Source organism: Babylonia areolata, chromosome 33, assembly GCF_041734735.1.
Source record: "Babylonia areolata isolate BAREFJ2019XMU chromosome 33, ASM4173473v1, whole genome shotgun sequence".
Lineage (NCBI taxonomy): Eukaryota > Metazoa > Mollusca > Gastropoda > Neogastropoda > Buccinidae > Babylonia > Babylonia areolata.
In genome coordinates this window covers 19,171,956-19,183,782 of record NC_134908.1, presented here as the reverse complement: position 1 = coordinate 19,183,782, position 11,827 = coordinate 19,171,956, and the positions used below count along the sequence as shown (strand labels likewise).

General features: G+C 43.2%; 1 protein-coding gene across 3 annotated transcripts in view; it reads right to left on the bottom strand.

Annotated features, from left to right (window-relative positions):
- The window catches only part of LOC143277180 (tetraspanin-18-like), a 25,890-nt gene extending 16,445 nt beyond the window's left edge, over positions 1-9,445 (bottom strand). The window contains exon 1 of one of the 3 annotated variants that reach the window (XM_076581948.1): positions 9,197-9,445. The gene's annotated coding sequence lies outside the window, so the exon portion shown is untranslated. Of the gene's footprint in view, positions 1-4,348; positions 4,504-9,196 lie in introns of those variants that run through there. The other 2 variants (XM_076581949.1, XM_076581950.1) reach the window with 2 other exon arrangements.
- Positions 9,446-11,827: the final 2,382 nt, after the last annotated feature.

The following is an 11,827-nucleotide window of genomic DNA, read 5'->3' as shown; positions in this document are numbered from 1 at the left end:
GACAGACAGACAGACAAACACACTCACTCACACAAAGAGAGAGAGAGAGAGAGAGAGAGAGAGAGAGAGAGAGAGAGAGAGAGAGAGAAGATAAGCTACAAGTTTCTTTTCATCACGACTTCGCTAAAAAGCAACATAGGTATGGAAAACAGAAGAAGAAGAAGAAGAAGAAGAAGAAGGTGGAGGATGGTGATGATAAGCTTCGTGTATTGTTAATGCATTTTACACCACAAATGAATTACTGTCGTTAAGATAATATCGTATTCTGTGTTCCGTAAAAAAATACTACAACTACTACTACTACTACTAATAATAATGGTATTTATATAGCGCTGGATCTTGTGCAGAGACAAATCAAAGCGCTTTCGCACCCGTCATTCACACGCATGCATAACTCTAATACTGTAGAAACAAAAGACAAGGAAGGGCAGGCAAGGGAGGCTATTTTGGGAAGAGGTGGGTTTTAAGGCCAGACTTGAAAGAGCTGAGTGTGGAGACTTGACGAAGCGAAAAAGGAAGTTCATTCCAATCGCAAGGTCCAGAAACAGAGAAAGAACGGCGGCCAACAGTCGAGTGTTTGAATCTGGGTAAGTACTACTACTACTACTACTTCTAATAATATTAATAACAATTATAATCAAATGATGATAACAGTAATAACAACAGATAAAGGATAATAACGATGATATAGATAAACACAAAACAAGAGAGGGAAAACCTTCAAGACGTAATACACACGCTGTATCCAGTAAAGGAATCATGAGAGAAGAAGAAGAAGAAGAAAAAAGAGATTTAAAAGGAAATAAATATTGATAAGCTTGGGGGAAAAAACAACAACACACAAAACAACAATAACAACAAAAACCCACCTAGCACCCCCCCCCCCCACACACACACACACAAAAAGAAAAAAACCACACCTAAAATTGGCATGTTTGCGGAATCGAGCCAAGGATGATCTGTTGAGACACAAGTAGTCTTATCCACAACACTACGGCGACATCTGACGCGATAAATATATTATCGTACTGGAGGTAATGACACCATTTAGATACTTTTTCTTGGCTTATCTCGATTATCTAAGAAACTCTTTTATTTCGGTGGTGTAAAGGTGAGACGTTGACTTCGCCTCAGGCACATCCACAACACTACGACGACATCTGAAGCGATAAATATATTACCGTACTGGAGGTAATGACACCATTTAGATACTTTTTCTTTCCATATCTCGATTATCTAAGAAACTCTTTTATTTCGGTGGTGTAAAGGTGAGATGTTGACTTCGCCTCAGGCACATCCACAACACTACGGCGACATCTGACGCGATAAATATATTACCGTACTGGAGGTAATGACACCATGTAGATACTTTTTCTTGGCTTATCTCGATTATCTAAGAAACTCTTTTATTTCGGTGGTGTAAAGGTGAGACGTTGACTTCGCCTCAGGCACATCCACAACACTACAACGACATCTGACGCGATAAATATATTACCGTACTGGAGGTAATGACACCATTTAGATACTTTTTCTTGGCTTATCTCGATTATCTAAGAAACTCTTTTATTTCGGTGGTGTAAAGGTGAGACGTTGACTTCGCCTCAGGCACATCCACAACACTACAACGACATCTGACGCGATAAATATATTACCGTACTGGAGGTAATGACACCATTTAGATACTTTTTCTTGGCTTATCTCGATTATCTAAGAAACTCTTTTATTTCGGTGGTGTAAAGGTGAGACGTTGACTTCGCCTCAGGCACATCCACAACACTACGACGACATCTGAAGCGATAAATATATTACCGTACTGGAGGTAATGACACCATTTAGATACTTTTTCTTGGCTTATCTCGATATCTAAGAAACTCTTTTATTTCGGTGGTGTAAAGGTGAGATGTTGACTTCGCCTCAGGCACATCCACAACACTACAACGACATCTGACGCAATAAATATATTACCGTACTGGAGGTAATGACACCATTTAGATACTTTTTCTTGGCTTATCTCGATTATCTAAGAAACTCTTTTATTTCGGTGGTGTAAAGGTGAGATGTTGACTTCGCCTCAGGCACATCCACAACACTACAACGACATCTGACGCGATAAATATATTACCGTACTGGAGGTAATGACACCATTTAGATACTTTTTCTTGGCTTATCTCGATTATCTAAGAAACTCTTTTATTTCGGTGGTGTAAAGGTGAGATGCTGACTTCGCCTCAGGCACATCCACAACACTACAACGACATCTGACGCGATAAATATATTATCGCACTGGAGGTAATGACACCATTTAGATACTTTTTCTTGGCTTATCTCGATTATCTAAGAAACTCTTTTATTTCGGTGGTGTAAAGGTGAGATGCTGACTTCGCCTCAGGCACATCCACAACACTACAACAACATCTGACGCGATAAATATATTATCGTACTGGAGGTAATGACACCATTTAGATACTTTTTCTTGGCTTATCTCGATTATCTAAGAAACTTTTATTTTGGTGGTGTAAAGGTGAGATGTTGACTTCGCCTCAGGCACATCCACAACACTACGACGACATCTGAAGCGATAAATATATTACCGTACTGGAGGTAATGACACCATTTAGATACTTTTTCTTGGCTTATCTCGATTATCTAAGAAACTCTTTTATTTCGGTGGTGTAAAGGTGAGATGTTGACTTCGCCTCAGGCACATCCACAACACTACGACGACATCTGAAGCGATAAATATAATACCGCACTGGAGGTAATGACACCATTTAGATACTTTTTCTTGGCTTATCTCGATTATCTAAGAAACTCTTTTATTTCGGTGGTGTAAAGGTGAGATGTTGACTTCGCCTCAGGCACATCCACAACACTACGACGACATCTGAAGCGATAAATATATTACCGTACTGGAGGTAATGACACCATTTAGATACTTTTTCTTGGCTTATCTCGATTATCTAAGAAACTCTTTTATTTCGGTGGTGTAAAGGTGAGATGTTGACTTCGCCTCAGGCACATCCACAACATGTATAGATCTGCACAAACCAGTCTGATCGAAAATGAAGTATAACGTTTGATTGAATTTTTTTCTTTCTTTTAGGTTTATTCCAGTTAATTCAGTATACACTTTAGAATATTCGTATGCAGTGAACACGACGATGGTGTAGGTAGTTAGTGCCACTGTATGTTTTCTGTCCTGTATTTGTTTTTCTTTTTCTTGTAAATGCCAACAAAAAAAAAAAAAAAAAAAAAAAAACAACGATGCCATGCCTTTTTCCTAAACACAGCCAACGTTCTGTCAACTGAGAAGCGGGATAATGGGTGCAGTAGCCGAATGGTTAAAAGCGCTGGACTTTCAATCTGAGGGTCCTGGGTTCGAATCTCGGTGCACCTGGTGGGTAAAGGGGTGGAGATTTTTCCCGATCTCCCAGGTCAACATATGTGCAGACCTGATAGTGCCTGAACCCCCCTTCGTGTGTATGCGCACGCAGAAGATCAAATACGCACGTTAAAGATCCTGTAATCCATGTCAGCGTTCGGTGGGTTATGGAAACAAGAATATACCCAGCATGCACACCCCCGAAAACGGAGTATGGCTACCTACATGGCGGAGTAAATAAATAAAAAAAAACCGGTCATACACGTAAAATGTTACATGTCTGTCTGAGTGTGTATGTGTGTGCGTCTGAAATGTGATTGAATGACACAGGAAACGAATGATGAGCGCCCAGTGGCAGCCGTCAGTCGCCGCTCTACCCAGGTAGGCAGCCTGTGGTGCAAATGTCCCCGTGTTTGTCAAAGCGCTTAGAGCTTGGTCTCTGACCTAGGATAGGCGCTATATATAAGTATCCACATCAATCAATCAATAATGGAATTTTTGGATCGGGAACGAGCGTCAACGAAATAAACCGTTAATGATCCGGGAATACGGGCTGAATCCGGAAGACTTACAACCTATTATTATTAGTAGTAGTAAGACCGTGAAGATTTTTTTTTTTTTTTTTTTTATCTCCTAGTATGTTTAATCCAAATCTGGTATTGTCAGACAAAAGTATTTCCTGAGAAAATCAATTTGTTAAAAGTTTTTTTTTACCAAGGACACAAACACACACGCGCACGCGCACGCACACGCACACAGAGAAACAACCGAATACCGGGTTATATATAACACAGACTCACTTTAAATTTTTTAAATTTTATTTTATGTTTTTTTGTGTTTTTTTTTTTTTACATAAGTGAGTAAAAAAAAACCACACAAAAAACCCCAACAACAACACACACACACACAAAAACAAAACCCCCCAAAGAAAACAAACAAACAAACAAACAAAAAACAAAACTCTACGTTTCTTCTTTCCTGCTCCTCTCTTTCCTCCTCCTCCTCCTCCTCCTCGCCGCCTCTGGTCCCACCACTGACACAACCGATATCCCCACTCAGCGCAGCGAATCTTACGCTCAGCCCACTGAGCTCTCTGCTCAAACCACCACTCCGAGACCTTCCACCGGACCCAAACACTGAGCTGCTGAGCTGTGCTGAAGCACTGAGTCCACGGCCGTCTCGATCTCATCTCCACCCCGCTCGCTGCCCCCCCCCCACCCCCCCCCACACACACACACTAGGGTTTGCTGTTTGCTGCCTCCACGACCACAGCAGTAGAAGCAGCAGCAGCAGCAGCAGCAGCAGCACAGAATTGTTTGTTTGTTTGCTTTGCTCAGCATCCGACACTTACACTTGCTGGTTGGCAGCTGTTGTGCAGATGGTGGTGGTGGTGGTGGTGGTGTGCGTGAGTGTGTGGGGGGGTTGAGGTGGGGTGGGGGTTGTGGTGTGGTGATGGTGATGATTGTTGTTGTGGTGGTGGTGGTGGTGGTGGTGGAGGTGGTTGATATGAGGGGGGGTTTGGTGGTGGTGGTGGTGGTGGTCTCGTGATGTTTGTGGCAGTGGTGGTGGTGGTGGTGGTGTGCGTGAGAGTGGGGAGGGGGAGGGGGATTGGGGGGTGGGGGTGGGGGTTGTGGTGTGATTGTGGCAGTTGGGGGGTGGTGATGGTGATGACTGTTGTTTTGGTGGTGGTAGGTGGTTGATGTGAGGGAGGGTGGGCGGGGGGGGGGGGGGGGGGGGGGGGGGGGGGGGGGGGGGGGGGGGTGGGGGGGGGAGGAGGGGTTTGTGGTGATGGTGGTGATGTCGTGATGTTTGTGGCAGTGGTGGTGGTGGTGGTGATGGGAGGGGGGGGAGTGTAGTTGTGGTTGTGGTGATGGTGATTGTTGTTGTGGTGGTGGTTGTGGTTGATGTGGTGGTTGTGGTGATGGTGATTGGTGTTGTTGTTGTTGTGGTGGTGGTGATGGTTGTAGTGGTGGTATTGGTGGAAGGGGATGTGTGGTGTGGTGGTGGTGGTGGTGTAATTACATTTCAGTTTGTGGTAGAGGTGGTGGTGGTGTTGGTGTTGTGGTGGTGGGTGGTATTGTGGCTGTGATCATGTAGGTCGTTGTGGTGTCTGTGGTCGTAGTGTGTGGGTGGTAGTGTTGTTTAAAATAAATTTTTGAGGAATATTATTCCAGAACCAAGCCCCCCCCCCCCCCCCCCCCCGCGCGAGATAAAAGCCAAAGGGAGAATTTTCCCCACCAAATGAAAAAAACAACAAACCATCGATGTTAGGTCGCCAGGAGGCCACACACCAGAGGAGACCCTGCACTGCTGCTGAGTCACATCGGTGGTGTTCAGTGGTGCCTGTTCTGATTTAACGAACTTAGGAACCACGTAATAACCCCCCCCCCCAACCCCCCACGCCCCCCCCCCCACCCCCTCAACTGACGAAAATCAATGGCTTAGTCGCGCGGAGCCAGACTGAGTGAGCGTCCTTCCCAGAGTGGAGACCGCCACCATGTTCCTCTCAATCAACAGTCCCCGATGAATCCGCCCGACACTGAAGACTATTGACAGGACTCACCCCCAAGCACGGAAGAGGGGGTGAGGGGGGCGGGCTATCGAAACGAAGGTCACCATGAGAGTATGCCTACCAACAGTTGTTTCTTGATGTTTCTGTATAGCAGACATTTGTCATTCTCTTTGAATAATTATGGTTTCATTACTTAGACCTAGGCTGTTTTTTTTTTTTATCTGTGATATTTCTCACCCCTCTCTCTGTCTCTAAAATATATATAAAAAAAAAGAAAAAGAAAAGAAAAGAAAGAGACTGTCAAACCCCAGTCCATATTTCAGTGAAAACGTACAGTTTTTAACAGTTCTACTAAATAATACGATCTAAACATTATGTGTACAAAACAGAACACATTAGAGAGAGACATAGAGAGACAGAGACAGAGAGAGAGACTGTGAGGGAGGGAGAGAGAGAGAGGGAGAGAGTGAGATAGAGAGAGAGAGAGAGAGAGAGAGAGAGAGAGAGAGAGAGAGAGGGAGAGAAACTGACTGAGAGAAAGACAGACAGAGACAGAGGCAGAAGAGACAGGGAGAGAGAGAGAGAGAGAGAGAGAGAGAGAGAGAGAGAGACAGAGAGAGAGAGAGAGAGAGAGAGAGAGAGAGAGACACGCTTTTCTGACGCTTTGATATTTTACTGTCATTGACTGTACAGTCCTTGTGACAGGGGGGGAACAATACATTATCAGGAAACATAAGATCAAACAAAGATACATAATATAAATCAACATTCTCCTCACACACACACAAATAATGTATATACCGAAAATGGGACAAACATAAATCAACTGATCACTTCGGTCAGCTCGACCATCCAAAATGAATAAATAGTTTTGCATACACATGCACACAATCATGTGTATCTACCAAATTATCATCAAATAATATGTCCTATAATAGTTTGTCCCCCCCCCCCATAAATGAATAAATGAATTTTGCTTTACTCATATTTGTACATCTAAATATATTTCAGAAGCATGGGATTTTCGAAAGAAAATGATAAACAGAGAGAGAGAGAGAGAGAGAGAGAGAGAGAGAGAGAGAGAGAGAGAGAGAGAGAGAGACAGACAGACAGACAGACAGAAAAAATAAAAATAGAAACAGACTAGGGATTAGAAAGGGAGCGGCGAAAGAGAGAAAGAGAGAGAGAAGGATTGAAAGAGACATAGACAGAAAGACAGAGAAAGAGCAAGAGACAGACAGACAGACAGGAAGACAGGCAGACAGACAGACAGACAAACAGACAGACAGATAGAACCAGTAATGGAGACTCTCAAGACATCAAGGAGTTTTGCTGTCTATATATTCTCAAGGCGTTGGGTTACGCTGCTGGTCAGGCATCTGCTTGGCAGATGTGGTGTAGCGTATAGGGATTTGTCCGAACGCAGTGACGCCTCCTTGAGCTACTGATACTGCTGTTTATACCTCCGGCCTGAAAACGTTTGAGGCGCACATTGAGCACACGTGATCGTCCAAAACGTAAAATCCAATAGATAAATCAATGAAACAAGAATATCAAACGTTTTAATATAGCATAACTGTCAACATGAACGATAAGAGTGATTTGCCCAAACTTAAAAACCAATCAAACACGAATATCACATGTTTCAATATAGCATAACTGTCAAAAATGAACTGTCAAAATTTCTCAAGGCCTGACTAAGCGCGTTGGGTTACGCTGCTGGTCAGGCATCTGCTTGGCAGATGTGGTGTAGCGTATATGGATTTGTCCGAACGTAGTGACGCCTCCTTGAGCTACTGAAACTGAAACTGTCAAAATGAATGATGACAGTGACCTGCTCAAACTTTAAAAAACAACAACAAAACAACAAGCTTCGAGAAATTCTTCTTCCTTCTCATGAATGCATAAAATATGACAAAAGCTACACCTCAAGTTGCTTTCACGCATACGTTTTCTAGCAGTTTATGTTTGTTTTCTCTCTCTCTCTCTCTCTCTCTCTCTCTCTCTATTTCATTGTGTGCCAATTCTACACCACGATCTCAACTGATCTGCCTAAGCTTAAAAATGCATTTTTTTTTTCTCTTAAAGGTCTGAAGATATACAATACAATACAATACATCTTTATTCATCCGTTTGGAAATTAACTCACTCAGTACGGCCAGTCCTCTCTTCTCCTCTACACAGACCCCTCGGATGTCCAGTGGGTGTCTCAATGACCCAACCTTTAGCTTCCGTCGTCAGAATTGTGGTATTCTTTGTCAACACTCACCTCCTCAGTATAAGAGCCTTCCGCTTGCAATATTCTGATGGTGGTAATTGGGGTGAAACGCTGTTAACGTCGTCTCTTTCGCCGTTCGTATGGAGAGAGTTAAATTGTGCATCTACAGACTTGTCTCCCACCCTTCACAATAATTATCTCAGCCAACAGCCAGGTCCAACAACACACTCACAACATGATAAATGTTGGACAAAAGATCTTATATATATATATATATATATATATATATATAGATAGATAGATAGAGAGAGAGAGAGAGAGAGAGAGAGAGAGAGAGAGAGAGAGAGAGAGAGAGAGATGTGGAAAACTTGGTCGTAGGCTTTAGTGTAAAACAAAATCATTATCAAAGTCCAACACACTCACAACTTGCCACAGGTTGGATAAAGATGAAAATCAGCAACATTTAAAGCTAAATACACACACAAGTAAGTAATACATCACAGTGGGTACATTTTACACACACACACACACACACACTCTTTGTAAAATAACATGAATGCTAACAAAGTGTCAGAATAAGAAATGCTTCTATAAAATCATTATTATTTATTTTTTTTTTATGGCAGGTTTAGTATTAACAACAACAACAACAAAAAATGCAATATGAGATATGTTCTAAAGAAACACATACGTCAAAATGAAAGATTCATTAATAAGAAAACCTGCCACAAATCAATCATTATAATACATAAATCTCGATCATAGCGCTCAAGCAGAAAATGACGTTCATCTTCAAATTGGTTACAGTAAGGATATGTCCAGGCGTTATCACGCGATATCGCATATTATTTTTTTAAATTATTATATATGAAAGGTCTTTCCTTTACAAAAAAAAAATCTACCTGGGATTAATGTGTACTGTTAACTGTGTTGAATATAATGGCTCTGAGTGTATTAAAAGTGATCTCAATGAACACGAGAGAGAGAGAGAGAGAGAGAGAGAGAGAGAGAGAGAGAGAGAGAGAGAGAGAGACGCACACACACACACACACACACACACACATACACAAAGAGCAAAACTTACGTGAAAAACTTACTTGCAGTGTAGATTTCCGTTTCAACAACTTCTGTCAATGATTCTTGCAGAAGGTTCCGCGCCGCATCAGCAACTTCTATCAATACAAAAACAATATCTTCCTCCTTCCCACATACACACACACACACACACACACAAGCGCGCGCGCGGCTACAGAAAATCACTTCTGCTCTGAAATGTACACTTGTCTCTGCTAGCGGAACGAAAGGTTTGGAGCAGAATGCATGTATCTGGTGTGTTCGACAAGTGTTGCCACGGTTTGTGAGAGGTTCTGACTCACACCTGTCACTTCATATCTGTAACAGGTGGTCTGGTCTGTAGGTGCACGCATACACACGCACGCACACACAGTCACACGCACACACATACTCTCTCTCTCTCTCTCTTACACACACACGCATTCACACACTAACACACACGCATTCGCACACACACACGTCTGTGTGTGTGTGTGCGTGTGTGTGTGTGTGTGTGTGTGTGTGTGTGTGTGTGTGTGTGTTGTGGGATCAGCAACCTCACAAAACGTGCTTACCCATAAATATCATTTATCGTCATCCGAATTAGTCATTCTTCATGCGCCCGCAAACACGACATCTACCAACACGTCGACAGAAAGACACATCTACCTACACGTTGACGGAAAGACACATCTACCAACACACTGACAGAAAGACACATCTACCAACACGTTGACGGAAAGACACCTCTACCAACACGTTGACGGAAAGACACATCTACCAAGACACTGACAGAAAGACACATCTACCAACACGTTGACAGAAAGACACCTCTACCAACACGTTGACGGAAAGACACATCTACCAACACGTTGACGGAAAGACACCTCTACCAACACGTTGACGGAAAGACACATCTACCAACACGTTGACGGAAAGACACCTCTACCAACACGTTGACGGAAAGACACATCTATCAACACACTGACGGAAAGACACCTTTACCAACACGTTGACAGAAAGACACATCTACCATCACGTTGACGGAAAGACACCTCTACCAAATCGTTGACTGAAAGACACCTCTACCAAATCGTTGACGGAAAGACACCTCTACCAACACGTTGACGAAAAGACACCTCTACTAACACGTTGACGGAAAGACACCTCTACCAACACGTTGACGGAAAGACACATCTACCAACACGTTGACGGAAAGACACCTCTACCAACACAGAAAGACACCTCTACCAACACGTTGACGGAAAGACACATCTACCAACACATTGACGGAAAGACACATCTACCAACACGTTGACGGAAAGACACCTCTACCAAGACACTGACAGAAAGACACATCTACCAACACGTTGACGGAAAGACACATTCTACCAACACGCTGACGGAAAGACACCTCTACCAACACGTTGACAGAAAGACACATCTACCAACACGTTGACGGAAAGACACCTCTACCAACACGTTGACGGAAAGACACATCTACCAACACGTTGACGGAAAGACACCTCTACCAACACGTTGACGGAAAGACACCTCTACCAACACGTTGACGGAAAGACACATCTACCAACACGTTGACGGAAAGACACCTCTACCAACACGTTGACGGAAAGACACCTCTACCAACACATTGACAGAAAGACACATCTACCAACACGTTGACGGAAAGACACATCTACCAACACGTTGACGGAAAGACACATCTATCAACACACTGACGGAAAGACACCTTTACCAACACGTTGACAGAAAGACACCTCTACCAACACGTTGACGGAAAGACACACCTACTAACACGTTGACAGAAAGACACCTCTACCAACACGTTGACAGAAAGACACCTCTACCAACACGTTGACGGAAAGACACCTCTACCAACACGTTGACGGAAAGACACCTCTACCAACACGTTGACGGAAAGACACCTCTACCAACACGTTGACAGAAAGACACCTTTACCAACACGTTGACAGAAAGACACATCTACCAACACGTTGACGGAAAGACACCTCTACCAACACGTTGACGGAAAGACACCTCTACCAACACGCTGACGGAAAGACACCTCTACCAACACGTTGACGGAAAGACACCTCTACCAACACGCTGACGGAAAGACACCTCTACCAACACGTTGACGGAAAGACACCTCTACCAACACGTTGACGGAAAGACACATCTACCAACACGTTGACGGAAAGACACCTCTACCAAGACACTGACAGAAAGACACCTCTACCAACACGTTGACAGAAAGACACCTCTACCAACACGTTGACGGAAAGACACCTCTACCAAGACACTGACAAGATGGATGGACAGGTCTATCAACTCACTGACAAAACGGACATACAGGAATAAAGCTTACAAGTGATGCGTGGTCATTACTTTAGTGGGCTTGTCTTTACGTCAGTAGACTTGTACGTTCGGCAGTGCTGGTAGACCTATACTATCTCTCTCTCTCTTTCTGTCAGTCTCTGTCTCTGTCTGTCCATCTCTCTCTCTCTCTCTCTCCTTTTCATGTCCTCTCTCACGTATTCTGGTGGTAGACTGTGGAATGAAATCCCCGAGTATCTTAGAAATAGATGTACCATAGCATCTTTCAAAAAAAAAAAAAAAAAAAAAAAAGCGTATCAAAAAT